Source organism: Phragmites australis, chromosome 22, assembly GCF_958298935.1.
Source record: "Phragmites australis chromosome 22, lpPhrAust1.1, whole genome shotgun sequence".
NCBI classification, from domain to species: domain Eukaryota; kingdom Viridiplantae; phylum Streptophyta; class Magnoliopsida; order Poales; family Poaceae; genus Phragmites; species Phragmites australis.
Window position 1 is genome coordinate 22799377 of NC_084942.1, and position 15031 is coordinate 22814407.

Genomic DNA, 15031 nt, shown 5'->3' on the forward strand with positions numbered 1-15031 from the left:
AAAAGAATAAAAAAATCATTAAAAAAATCTAAAAAAAAACTAGAGACAATTCTAAGACCTTCTGTGAAATTTGTTTTCAAAAATAATATCCTTTGCATCATATTTAATGGAGAGGAAGTTTGGAAAAAAAAGAAAAATGTGTAGCTCATTTATTAACTCATGTTATTTTAACTTTGTCATGTCTACCATTATTTTTTCTACACAAATAATTGTTTAAGTAAACTAATAAAAGTGGTTTCACTAATTTTGGGGGTGTTATGGATTAGTTATGAATTAATCTATCTGCAACACATTTACTCAATCCTGCACGTTACAATAACTATTTCAAGATTTCATATATTTTTACAAGATAGAGGATCATCTAAGAAGACTAAAAAATTTTGTTTCATGATTTTTGGATTAGTAAATAATTAACTATGCATTTAACTCGAATTAACAAATGAGTTGCACGTTTTTCTTTTTTTTCAAACTTACTCTCCATGAAATATGATGCAAAGGATATTATTTTTGAAAACAAATTGCACAAAAGGTCTTATAATTGTCTCTAGTTTTTTTAAGAATTTTTTGTGATTTTTTTAAATTTTTTTTGAATTTTTGGGGGTGTTTTTGGAACAAAATCAAACATTTGGGGGGTTTTTTTGCAACAAAACAACTTTTGGGGGGGAAAGTCAAAATTCAAGTGACTTTTGGGGGGGTTTTTGCATTTATCCCATGTATATATGTGTCTAGCTAGTTAACAATTTCAACAGATGTAGCTAGCATGCATGAGCAGGGCCCTTGTGCCTTATCTCCTAGGCAGCCATGGATGTGTATGCATGGGATAAGACAACATTATTCAGCTTGAGCTTTACACATCAAATCAACCTTACTCCCAAGTCCCAACATGATATGGTTTGGATGGCCAGTTGTGTAACAAATATATATAAATAAATTCCAATTTGGTCACATGCGTGAGGCATAGTATATAATGCGTGCAAATACTCATACAAAGAATATATATGATGCTCGAAATAGATATTTATTGGAAAAATACATTTTTGGTAGATAATAAGAATAAAATAAACATATGAGCATATTTTTAGCTAGAGAGAAGGCACAATTGGCTACTCTACACATGTTAAGGATTGAAACTTACAAGTCGTCTCATTGGAAAAATAAGACATATATTGATGAAAATGCACACAAATAACACAACCTTATCGCGAACTCTGGTACATTAGTCAGAAAACAAAGGTGCCACGTGGTTCCTTTCGAATGGCTCCATTCCAAAGGAGGCCTTGCTCAGTGCATAGGACTAATCGCATCACAACAGGTTTGTATGCATGTTGCGCTCACCACCTTTCAGGGCCGTAATCCGTGATCAAGGATGATTTTGTGCTAGACATTTCCAACTTGGATTTATAAACTTGCCAGTCAAAAAATTAAACAGTGATGCGTGACTTGATACAACTCAAGATGGTGAATTATCAGTGCTTGATTCAAATCACACAAGCTTAGATTTATATGTAGTGTCATGTCACACGAATATACACGTAGCATGACAGCTAAGGGTAAGTAGTAGTGTGTCAACGCTTCTCCTCTAGATTATTACGATTGGGATAAGTGCCACGACTTTCTAGCAATCAGTCGTAAGCCATCAAATGGTAAAAAAGGATAAACCATCCTGCCGTAGGCTAGGTAGCCGTCCTAGAGGTAACTCTAGTAACTTTGTTCTCAAATACATATTATCTTAAAATATGTATAGTTAAATTTTAAAAACTTTGATCATTAATATACACAAAACTATTAGAATTTGTCATATGAAAATAATAGTAGTGAATTTATTATGAAAAATACTTTAACATCATACTACTACAAAACTAGTCATAAATGTCGGCTCATCAGTATCGGATGGGTCAAAATTGACACTGATAGGGTATTAGTGTCGGTTCGTAGCAAACCAGATATCCACCCATCCATTCAGGTAAAAATCGGCACTGATAAGTAGTATCAGTGCCGGTTAGTATTAAAAACCGACACTAATATATCAGTGCTGATTTTTAATACTAACCGGCACTGATACTACTTCTGGACCCGATATTTTATTTCACTATTGTTTTGGCTCCGTTCGCGTCCGCCGGCTCTATCTCCCTTATCTCTTCACTCTCTCCATTCTCTCTCTCGCTCTCCGTCGGCTCTCTCCATTCTCTCTCTCGTTCTCCCCCATCGTAGTCGGCCCTCCTCTCCCACAGTCGTCGGTCCTCCTCCCCACCCCGCTGACCCTCCTCCCCCACCGTAACGAGGCGGCAAAGAGGCAGAGGGAGGCAACACGAGCCGGCGGGATCCAATGTGGGGGCGGCGGGATCCGGCGTAGCGGGTGTACTAGGGGTGATCGGAGGAGAGAAGGTGTCTAGCAATGCGGCAGCGTGGGCGGTGAAGAGGCAGAGTGAGGCGGGGAATGAGGAGATGAAGCTCGTGAATAGGCTGAGGGTGGCGGGGAACGAGGCAGCAAAGAGGTAGAGGGAGGCGGCGGATGTGGGGATGATAGCGAGGTGGCTGAAGGAGGAGGACGGGAACACGACGGCGAAGAGACGGAGGGTGGACCCTGCCCCGGTGGTGGAGGGCAAGAAGAGGAAGCGGGAGGCAGAGGAGGCGAGCAGGAGCGAAAGCGGTGGCGACAGGCCGTGGCTCGTGCAGCCGACGGCGGCGCGGACGGTTTCTGTGGCGGTAGCCTTCGTGCCCCACGTTTTATTTGTGCAGGACGGAGCAAGGATCCACGACGGTGGTAGTGGCGGCAGGGGAGCAATGGCAGGAGCGGCATCTGAGCCGGCTCGATTCGAAGTCGGCTCGGATGCCGCCCCCACCGCCCATTTTGTCCTTTTTTTTGTTCTTGGAAAACCACGTCAGTGCCGGTTTCAAACCGACACTGATGGTCTCCGACTATCAGTGTCACTTTTGGAGTGCCAGTTTCGGAACCGGCACTGATGAGATATTTTGGTGTAGTGTCATCTAATTTTTATCAACTTTTACTAAGAGTTAGTTGTCAAAAGTAATAATTAAACGTGCTTATTGGAAACCGTATCGATGTTCTAAATAACAAGTAAAAGAGAACGGAGGTAGTATGTGTTTAGATAAATGTGTTATCTTCTTTTTTGTTTGAAAAATGTTTTTATCCTTGCATATATATCTTAATTTCCTCATATTTTGAAGCCAAAATATCACACATTTTACACTGTAAAATAAACAGCACTGCAACAAACAAAACAAAATTTTCAAAAACCAACAGTAAACAAATGAATTAACCCTATTCTTCAAAACAAATATCTAGAACCCTCCCCCATCAACATGATGATGGCCCTAATCTTTGACATGATTTTGAGTGCCTGTTTCCTTGAAGGTTGGTTTAATTAGGATCTTCGCTTTCGGCCCTAGTTCCATGCTACATAGCCTACAGCTATCATGTATGCCATTGTATGCAGGTAATCAGGTTTGGCTGCAGAACAACACTACTGACAGCGCTAGTTATAGCAACACGTACGCAATTAGTTGTCAAAGCAAGTCACTTTTAGGCCCGGTGAGGTGTGCTATTAATTGGCATCAAGAGTCTACCATACCGGCGCCAAGTTCCCAACATGTTGATTGTTCCAAACCAAAGGTAGAGAGATCAGCATTTGAAGCAAGGAAAGAAAGAGCCATGCTGCATCGGTTTTCTTAAAAAACGCAATTTGCCTTTTTTTAAGATAAACTAAATAAGTTGGGCACTTTGACACTTTCTCTGAGTAAATAATGCATAAGCACTACTTTAAAAAATATCATCATTGCCGGTTAAAAACTACTATATTACGGCCGGTTATTAAACCGTAGTGATAATCATGGATTATCACTGACGTATATAGAACCAGCAGTGGTAATGAATATCACTGCCGGTTCTTGAGCTGATTCTACCGATTGATATACTTATCACTATCAATTCTAGTTATGAACTGGCAGTGATACTCAATCCAGGGATAAAAAAATAAATAGGCAAGCAATCATTTAACTGAACTTTATATTACTAATCTCTAGAATTAATAGTTCATATCACACTAATATATAATTAAGTCACTAATAACTTCTAACTCCGTCATTGTACACTAAAAACAAAAGACACGACCGTGCGCGGAAAATAACCCTAACCCCCGCGCGTGTTTACCACTTAGGGTCGGCCACGATGATGAAGAAGTAGTAGTTGTCGTCATCACCATCATTCTCCTCATCATCATCATTGTTGTCGTCATCATCTGTGGCTTCCTCCCACGCATCGGCCTCACCCTCTTGCTCCTCCTCTTTTTCCTCCTCCTCATATGAGCTGCTCCAGAGCTTCTTCAACTTTGACTCATTGAGGAAGTAGTCCCAAACATCATCCATGGAGGGGGATCCCGCTGATTCACTGGAGTACGAGGACCACGCCTCGTCCGAGCTATCCGGCATGGCTGGAGCATCATCATCATATGACATCACGAGTGTGGATGGCGTGGCTGCACTACAACACATTTGGCCTTACATGGCAAACCATAATTATCACGAATGGGTTAGTTTTTGTCACAAACAACTTTTAATGATATAAATAGATCATCATGTCCATCATCACAAAAGTTGTGTCACATAATGTGTTTTGTGACAAATTTTTTAAGGAGCATCACAAAGTTGGCACGAGACTGCCCGGCCAGGTAGCTCATCTTCTATGACAAAATGCAATTGTCATGTATAAACACATTTTATGACAAAAACTTTGGTCATGCATTCTCCACCTTTTGTCATGGTTGAAAGGTACACATAATAATGAAATGGAATTTGTGATGAAATATAATTGTATTGAAAGATGAATGTCACAAAAGGTATAAAAAATGCCAATATACATTCCATTTACAACAATGAAATATTTTCCAATAACATTACATAAGCGTTCAAAAAAGATTCATACACGAATAGCTGTACTCTCTCCACACAAATATGTAACAAAAGTCAAATGTCTACATCTATACAATGCTGTAAAAGAATAGCAACACCTCGAATAATTATTCAGACTATATTTAGATTCCTAGTCTGCAAAACCTGTAAAGAGTGAGAAAAAATTCAATGTGCCTAAGTTTCCAAAGATATTAGGATTTGACAAAATCTGATTCAACATATATACATCAAGAAAGGATACGTCGTACAACATAAAAAATTAACTTCTATCTATATCTGATTCATAGATACATAAAGATTGTATTCATCCATGTTATGACCCTAAAACATTATCATGAGAAAATTCATGTATGTGTCACGTCTGTGAGCTAGCATATCAAATTAAATTGTCCATAATCTTCTAGAGATGCCCAAAACACCAAAGTTATGCATCATTGACCTGCAAAAAGGAACAATGGAGAATTAACTAGTGTGCGTTCCGACAACAAGTAATTGAAATGGTACGGTATCTATTCTTTGCATAATCTTAAGAGTTAAGAAGAAATTGTTTCTGGTTCCTAAATTCTAGTTCCTACACAAGAGTTTGGGGAAAAATTCATCCAATGATAGTCCTGCAAAATCATTCAGAGGTGTTCCCCATACACGTCCTCATCTAGAATATGAATCACTATAATCCTAGGGTGAATTAGATGCCATTGGTGTACATGGAACAACTATCAAACACTTGGTGTGCAGTAAAAATCTTGACATCACAAGAGCAAACTGGAAAGCAAATATGTATTAGTTCTGACAGCGATCCAAATCAAACTAATTTGGACTGATTAAAAATGAAATGGTGCGCACACAGAACTCAAACCACAGATCCCTCATTAGTGCTGAAGCACTAGAACTGCTTGGCCCAACGCAAAGTTTGAGAACAATGGTTACATATACATCTGAGCAACTATGTGAATCAACTAATAGGGGTTCAACTTTTATTGGGGAATCATTGCCCTAGAGCATAACTTGCACATGATCTACAAAATAAATTATGGAGAGGAGTGCACCAGATCGGCAAACAAAGTTGAGGCAGTGGATGGAAGCTCAGTGCCAGAGTGGATGGGGATGGAGGAAGATGTAATTGGGACTGATGTGTGCCGGAGTGGGACTGCCGTCGCCACCAATCTCTGGTTCTCGATGCCACGACGATGGATCTAGGCACTACTTCTTCCCCAAATCCAACAACGAGGCAAGGATGGAGAGTGGAGAAGGTGATGGGGTAATCAGGTTCCGTTGCCATAGATGAGAGAGGGAAGGTATAAGTGGCCAACAAGAGCTACGCTCGCTAGCGTCGAGGGTCGAGGTTGAGGGGAGTGGCACATGGGTGGGGAGGGTGGGGAGCGGCAAGCGAGTGGGGAGGTTGCAGCGGCGCCACATGTTTGTGCAAGTCTGGGAGAGGGTAGTAGGGTTTGTAGTGATATTGACCATTGGATCCAGATCAATTGGCTACAAATTTTAATGATTTATTGGGTTGTTTTCTTTCAGGGATGTATATACACGGAAAAGTTATTCACCACTAATTGTATGCTGGCCTTGGAAAAAAAATCAAAGGCCTATGATCGGTTATATAAAATTCCACAGAAAATAATCGAAGTTATGTTACTGAATATATAAAATTCATGTAAACAATAAAATATGACTGAATGCAAACAAATGGTAGGTTAATAGCCGGAAAATATGTGAATATTAATATTTTGAAAGTAATTGAAAAAAAAATCAGATGAAAATCCAAATGTCTGTCTCAAAATGATGAGGAAAGTCCAACTTTACCCTGTCACAACACAAGTTCCCTGAAATTTTAACTGTTAGCCAAACTTTTGTATGACAAATTTAGTTGGTCCTGTCACAAAAAGTTAGGGATATAATGACGGATGGCTAAAATTATCATAAATATATCACTTTTCATGACCCTCTAACAAAATCTTCATATATGTATGGTCTTCTATGATATTATTTTTCTTATTTATGACAACAATATTGAAAACGTCACGAAAATAACCGCCCAAGTTACCTTGCCCCAAACGTTGTGTTGAAATTAATGGGATCATCACAAAAAATACATTAAACATGGCATTTTTTCTCTTTGTCATGATGCTTTTTTTGTCATAAAAGGCTCCATTTGTTGTAGTGCCAGAGAAGGTGGCAGCGGAGGTGGCAATGGAGTGGTCGAAGCGGGAGAAGGTGGTGGGTAATCTATCATGGTGGCAGAGGCAGTAATGGCAGCGGTGGTGGAGAGAAAGAGATCGAGTGTGAGAGCGAGTGAGATGAGTGATTGATCAAGTGAAATTTAAAGGTGTTCAGGATAAACCGAGCAGGCGGGGCGCAAGAATTCGTACAGATATTGGGTTATTACTATCAATTTGTAGATACAACTAGCAATGATTGTATCGAGGTTTAATACTTGATAATAATTCTGGGGTGTATCGGTCGAAGGGCGTGTGAACAACGAAGGTGTGCGTTCGTCGGTGTGTGTGTGTATGTGTTAAACTCAAGAACACCGATGTTATCTAGGTTCAAGCCTCTCGAAGGATAACAGCTCTACATCCTGTCTATTTTATTATGAGTGCTTGTGAATCGATTATTTATCCTCCTTTACAAACCGGGTCCTCCTCTCTTTATATACCAAAGAGAGGAAGAACTTACAAGTGGGCCCTGATAAGCAGACCCATCCTTGTTAGATATTCTACTCTTGGATCATATCCTGGAGAATCGGGTGAGCCTAACTTACCCTAAGAGCTTTGAGTGCCTATCCCATCGCCGTGCGCCGTAAGACCATTTGCCAAGCCATCCTGTTCCTATGCCCCGCGAGTCTACTTGCAAATCCATCTACTTGCCCAGTCGTTCTACATACCCTGTCTCGCTAGCCGTGCGGTGCTGCACCGGCTAGCAAGGCCCCATCCGTAGCATTTAATGCTACGGCCCTATGACCAGCATGGGCTGGTCACAAGATATCATAATATCATAAGGAAGCTAGTCGTGCAAGCCTTGCACTAGTCGTGTGAGCTTGGACCTGATCGCGCGATGTGCTAGGGTTTAGAAAATATCCCCCATCGATCGTCATATCCCTCGTGGGGCCTATTAGCTAGGACGTCCTTTACTCAATACTCCGACAGATTCTCATGTCCCAAATCTCACAAACATGTCATTAAGCATAATCATGCATCATGTTTAATTGTTGAGTGCTTGCTATTTCTAACGGTGGTTTAACCTTGATGAAGTGTTATGAAAATACCTGACCGTTGAGTTTTCTTTTAGTTTTAGTTCCGCATAGGCGTTGTGGGTGAATCTATTTAAAATGGGATCATCTCGTATTGTAATCATGACACAAAAAAATCTAGAATTTTGGGAGCATTAGAGCACCTCATTTTGGGTTAATAAAATGAGAAGAGAAGGAATTGTTTTTGCAGCTAAAATTGACTTTTTTCTCTAGGATGTGGGCCCCACTTGGCCAGCCCACCACCGCACCTCTCCCTCTCCACTCGGCTGCACCAGCAGCCCCACCTTCCCCCTCAAACTCTCTCTTTCTCCCAAAAATCTTCCCTCGAGAAGCTGAATCGAGGTATGCATGTCACACCATTGTCTTCTCCACTTTCCTAGCTCTCCATCCATCCAAGTTCAGTTGCATGCATGAAGATTTGGATGGTTTCCAATCCATTTTTGTCACCCCTTTTCTCTGAAATTTCAGCAGCAACTTGTTCCTCTTCTCCGAGCTCTTTTCCTCCGTTTCTTTCCCAATAGACGGTCACCAACATCAACAAGGATAGTGGGGTAAGTCTCCTAGGTTTTTCCATAGTGATAATGCGCAAATCAATTGGCATTTGGATAGGTTTTGCAGCTACATTCTTGGAGTTGTGAAGCACCTTTCATTCTGGTTGAATTGGAGCTCGTAGGGAAATGTTGAATGAGAGAGGGCTAGTGAATCATTCTTTTGGAGTGGGTAGATTAGGTTTAGAATCCGTGCTCTAGTGCCAAAACATGCTTATGTGGGTTAGAGTTTAGCATGCAAGTTGAATCGGCCGTCGAATCATCGAAAAACTCACTTATGCTAGAACCTGAAAGGTCCGGATTCTAGCTCAGAAGTTTCGGGTTAAACCGAGTTAAAACATTTCGAGAACCCCTACCCAAAAGTTTAAGATTCTAGCCCGAAAGTTCCTGGTTAATGCAAGTTAGCCAAACCAAGAGCCCCTGTTCGGAACCCCATTCGAGCATTCCGAGCACCCGGAAGTTCCGACCTTAATCCGGAACTTTCGGATTGAATATAACTCGCCAACCCGAGAACCCCTATTCTGAGTACCTGGAAGTTCTGACCACCCAGAAGTTCCGACCTCAACACGTAACTTCTGGATTTCAGTCAAAATATTAGATGATGCTTTGATCGGATACTTCGTTGTTCTATCGCATGTATTTGTACACTTAGCTTATTGTATTGTATCTTCATGCTTTATGCATCTTGTAGCATATCTCGTTGCACCTCATTCATGCTCATCACATTGCATTCGCTTTTCTTTAGAGAACGGAGGACAGAGCATGACGCGGGTGTGATCGGGGGCGATTCGGAGTTTGTTGCTGTCGATTGTGAAGCTAAGCACCAAGGCAAGCATCTAAGCATATTCTACCTAATACTTTGGATCACGTGGAGTCTAAATTGATAAATTATCACTTGATGTATGTTATGCATGTCAGTGAGTCTTGTCTAGTTTTATGGTTAGAACCTATATTAATGCATCTCCTACCTTGAACTATTGATGTTTTCTATTCTTGTAATCTAGGTATAACATATCGTTGCCTAACTTAAAAGTTATCTGAGATGCTTAAAAATGCATAGGTCACTGGTAGAAGTCGAGCAGTGGTTCAACCATTCTTCACAAGCTTAGGGCTTATTAATATTCACAAAGATAATGATGATGTTGATTTGTATGAGTTGTGAGGATGAGACGAGATGTTGGCGGTGCTAGGGGTAGATCGGGGGAGGAACTCGGATGTCATAGACCACTTGCATCGATTAAATATCGTTTGTTGTTGCAGTTGATTTTAGCATTTTTTCGTACTTACCATATATCCGTATATGGGACGGATGATCTGAATATCTTTGTAGCTGTGATCTTTTGGCGTGCAAGTCTATGGTATTATGGGTATAATAGGCTTGTAGAGGTATCTAGTTTGCTCGGAGAGTAGTTCTAGATGACCCATGCACCTATAGATGCATGTTTAAACGGTTGGGACTTATTGGAGAAGGTTGTCACGAGTACCCCTTGTGTGGACTTTAGTGGGTCGTATAAGCTGAATGGTCCTCGTGTCGTATGGGTAAAGATGTACCCCTGCAGGGTGTAAGAATAATTCAAATTGCTACGCTCTTGATTATGAGCATGCTTCTTTCCATTTGTATCAATCGTAGATTTTTTATGTGGAATGATGTTATGGGTTGTTGAGGAATGGTTTTTAAGGGTTGATGATGTTTCGAGTTGGATCAAGTTACTTTTATGTTGGGTTAATGATCTCAGGATAGAAGGTTGCTTATGGTTAGGTGTAGATGCTCACATATTTGAGTCATTCTGCTTTTGCATATGAACTCACTTAACCTTGTGGCCGATTCCTTGCTAAATTATCCAAATGCATTATCTTGAAGTATGGTTATTATATGTACATATTATAGATTAAGTCTTATGAGTACCTTCGTACTCATGTTGATTTATTGTACATGTGAGGAAGAGGTAGTGTTCAGTTACTTAATGCCCGTCAATGTTGGCGACAAATGAGAGTAGTGTCACCTACTCAGGTGATGTTGTTTTGAGGTGATGCCATTGGGAAAAAGGCTCCACCTATCTTTTGTTGTAATAGATTTTATATATTTCGCTGCGTAGTATCTCTAAGCGGCTAGGAAGTGAAACTGTTCTTTTGCCCTCCTAGCGTTCATTTTGGTTAATGGATGAAAAACTGTAATAACTTAAAGACTTATAATATAACTTTCTTTACTCGCTCTTTATTATGCCTTGATATGATGAAGCATGTTGTAAAGGCTCATGTTCCGATCTTGAGTATAAAACACTTATTGAGACTACCGAGATTGAATTCTGGTTAATTATTGTGGCTAAATGATTAAACTAATGATTAATTAGAATACAATTTGGATGGTGCTTCTCATTGATAGCCATTATCACTGTTGATTATTAAAAGCATGTCTTTTTATGAACTGGTATCACTAACAGTTTGTGTATATCACTATCAGTTCTAGCTACAAACTAGCAGTGACAATCAACTTCTCACTACCGGTTTATGTTACTAACCAGCAGTGTACATCACTATCGGTTCATGTTACGAACCGATAGTGGTAATCTCTATCACTAGAAGTTCTTGCTGGCTCGTCTTTTTATGTGTGCCTCGAGTTTACAAACTATAGTAATATATTAGCATTATCGGTTATTACTGAACCAACAGTGAAGGGGGCAGAAATGATCTTTTTTTAGTAATGAAGTATCATAACTTGGTGAACAAATTAGATTATTTGTTAGGTTAAATTGCCGCTGTCCTTTTACCTTTCACCCAATCATGAATATCACAATCGAGTGTGCAATGGGGGTCAAGCTAAAGATACATCTCTTGTGGTAGGTTGTCAAGGTAGATATGCACACACAATCAAGCATGATGTCTTGCTGCTTGTATGTATGTGTCTAGCTAGTTAACAATTTCAACAGATATAGCTAGCATGCATATGAGCATGGCCCTTGTGCCTTATCTCCTAGGCAGCCATGGATGTGTATGCATGGGATAAGGCAAACATTATTCAGCTTGAGGTTTACACATCAAATCAACCTTACTCCCGACATGATATGGTTTGGATAGCTAGTTGTGTAACTTGGTCACATGCGTGAGGCTAGTATATAATCCATGTAAATACTCATATGAAGAATATATGTTGCTGGAAATAGAGATTTATTGAAAAAAATACATTTTTGGTAGATAATAAGAATAAAAATAAACATATTGAACATAGTTTTAACAAGAGAAGAGCACTACCACAGAATCATTGATAGTAGATGATGTGACGCAGATGATTTCTTAGAACTTATCACTGATAAAAATAGACGGTTGCTAAGACAGATACATATGCAACAAGATAGTTGCTACAATATGACTGAACTCATAGAAGATTTTTATAAATCAATCTATTTGTATCATACAGACACAAACAGCAGCGTTTAAAAAAAATCCATCCGTCAGATTATCTGAGATAGCCTAGGCACAATTGGCTACTCTGTACGTGTTAAGGCTTGAAACTTACAAGTCGTCTCAATGGAAAAATAAGACATATATTGATGAAAATGCACACAAATAACACAACCTTATCGCGAACTCTGGTACCTTAGTCAGAAAACAAAGGTGCCACGTGGTTCCTTTCGAATGGCTCCATTCCAAAGGAGGCCTTACTCAGTGTATAGGACTAATCGCATCACAACAGGTTTGTATGCATGTTGAGCTCACCACCTTTCAGGGCCGTAATCCGTGATCAAGGATGATTTTGTGCTAGACATTTCCAACTTGGATTTATAAACTTGCCAGTCAACAAATTAAACTGCGATACATGACTTGATACAACTCAAGATGCTGAATTATTAGTGCTTGATTCAAATCACACAAGCTTAGATTTATATATTGTTTCATGTCACACGAATGTACACGTAGCATGACAGCTAAGGGTAAGTAGTAGTATGTCAACGCTTCTCTAGATTATTACGGTTGAGTGATCATACATGTTGGGATAAGTACCACGATTTTCTAGCAATCAATCGTAAGCAATCAAATGGTAAAAAAAGTTAAGCTATCTTGTCACATAAAGTAAATTTTATAGGTCTTTATTGTACAAAAGATCATCTCTCATATAATGATATGTGTTCACTCTTTTTTTTCTCATCTTCAACTCAACCATTAAATTACAAAATAAATAGTGTAAATAGAATCTAACGAGAATTTTTTAGACAAGATCCTATAGAATTTATTTGGCCAGTATCCCTACTAGAGGTAACTAGTAAGTGGTATGTGATTGGATAAATGTATTACTTTCTTTCCTGTTTGAAAAATATGTGTATCCTTGCATATGTGTGTGTGTGTGTCTATATATATATATATATATATATATCAAAATATCAATTTCCTCATATTTTGAAGCCAAAATATCTCATATTTTACACTGCAAAATAAACAGCACTGCAACAAACATAAACAAAAATTTCAAAAACAAGAGTTAACAAATGAATTAACCCTGTTCTCCAAAACAAATATCTAGGACCCTCCCCCATCAACAAACTGTGATTCACAGTGTTACACCCAAGCTGTCCCCACCTGTCAGTGACTGCAAGCCTATCCTTGCATATATGTGTGTGTGTGTGTGTATCAAAATATCAATTTCCTCATATTTTGAAGCCAAAATATCTCATATTTTACACTGCAAAATAAACAGCACTGCAACAAACATAAACAAAATTTCAAAAACAAGAGTTAACAAATGAATTAACCCTGTTCTCCAAAACAAATATCTAGGACCCTCCCCCATCAACAAACTGTGATTCACAGTGTTACACCCAAGCTGTCCCCACCTGTCAGTGACTGCAAGCCTATCCTACCTATGAATAAATATCACTATTAGGCAGGCTAGCTAGCTGGTACTGTTCATGACAGGCATGTACCACTGTTCCGTAAGAAATTCATCCGGCCTGCTCCTCCCTGCATTTGGATCCTCATGTCTGGCCAGAATAATTAGGTTGATACAAGTAAGTGATTTGGATTCTATTCAGGAGCCATTTAAAAATTCCGTACTTGTAAAGACCATGAGCCAAAAGATCTTGTCGTTGTCAGAAATTCAGAACCAAGTTGATTGCTGAAGAAGATCCCTATCTTGGGTTTGACATGTGGTTTTATATTTTACTAAGATGGTTTTCGATGTGTTTATTTTAGTTGTAGATTATAAAAAACAGTTTTAGATTATAGATTTTTTAGAAGCTGAATTATAAAAAGCTAAAACTATTTAGCATCTTAGATTGCTAGAGCGTTGGATTACTGTTTTTGATGTGTAATGTCTGTAATATCCCTAGCTATTGTGAGTATATATTTTTTCTATTTATCATTTTGTACACTACTTTTTCATATTTTTAAATACGAATTCACAAATTGAAATAGCAAATGATACATCATTTTGTCCTTACAAATGACCTTCACGGCAAGCCACCAAAAACAGTAGCTGCTCTCCTCCTCCTGCCTCCCTTGCTCTCTCACGCGCAAAACTCCACATCGTATAGCACCACTGAGCAGTAGCTGAGCCATGGTAGTGCGAAATCCATCGTGCATGAGCCGGATCTGCCCAGCCAAACCAACAAGAAGACAGAAGCAGCGTAGCTGGGAGGTCCTACGCATTTCTCTGTCACGCATGCGCTCCTCTAATCATCGCTGGGAGACAAAGAGCCAAGCTCATCTTCCTCAGCTCCAACGTCAAGCTCCTTCAACCCCGTCGACGACCATCTACTCCAAGACCCCTATGTCTTAATCGAGGTTGTGGCAAGTATCGACGTCCCTCAATCGAGGCCTCGAGCGCACCACTTTTGCGTTGGCCTGATGCCGGCATGGCTCATAGCGGGGTCTGAGCACCGCCGCGCCTGTTGCACGCCGCCGACTACGCTCCGGTCGATCCCACAAGCCATGGGCCCCCGGGATGGATCTGCCTCCTTGTGACGAAGCTGCTATCACCCTCCTTCGGTTGAGCCGTCGTTTTCTTCGCCGTCGCCGCCGACATGCAGCGCTGCCGGCCGACAGGGAGGGGCGGCGGGGAGGAAAGAGGGGTGTTGGAGGTGCCTCGGCAGAGAAGAGAGGGGTCATGCAACGGGGAGGTGTGGGGAGAAGCCGAGCAATCTAGATGGCTGGATTGTTATAGTCTTGGGTCAGATTATTGTAATATAAAATTAGAATCCGGGTGCTTGGTACGGTTAAAATTGTGGAATCATAATTTTATAATCTTAAACTAAAATAAATAGGTTCTTAAGAAGGGAAAGTGCAATTTTGAATTCCGTCCAATCCA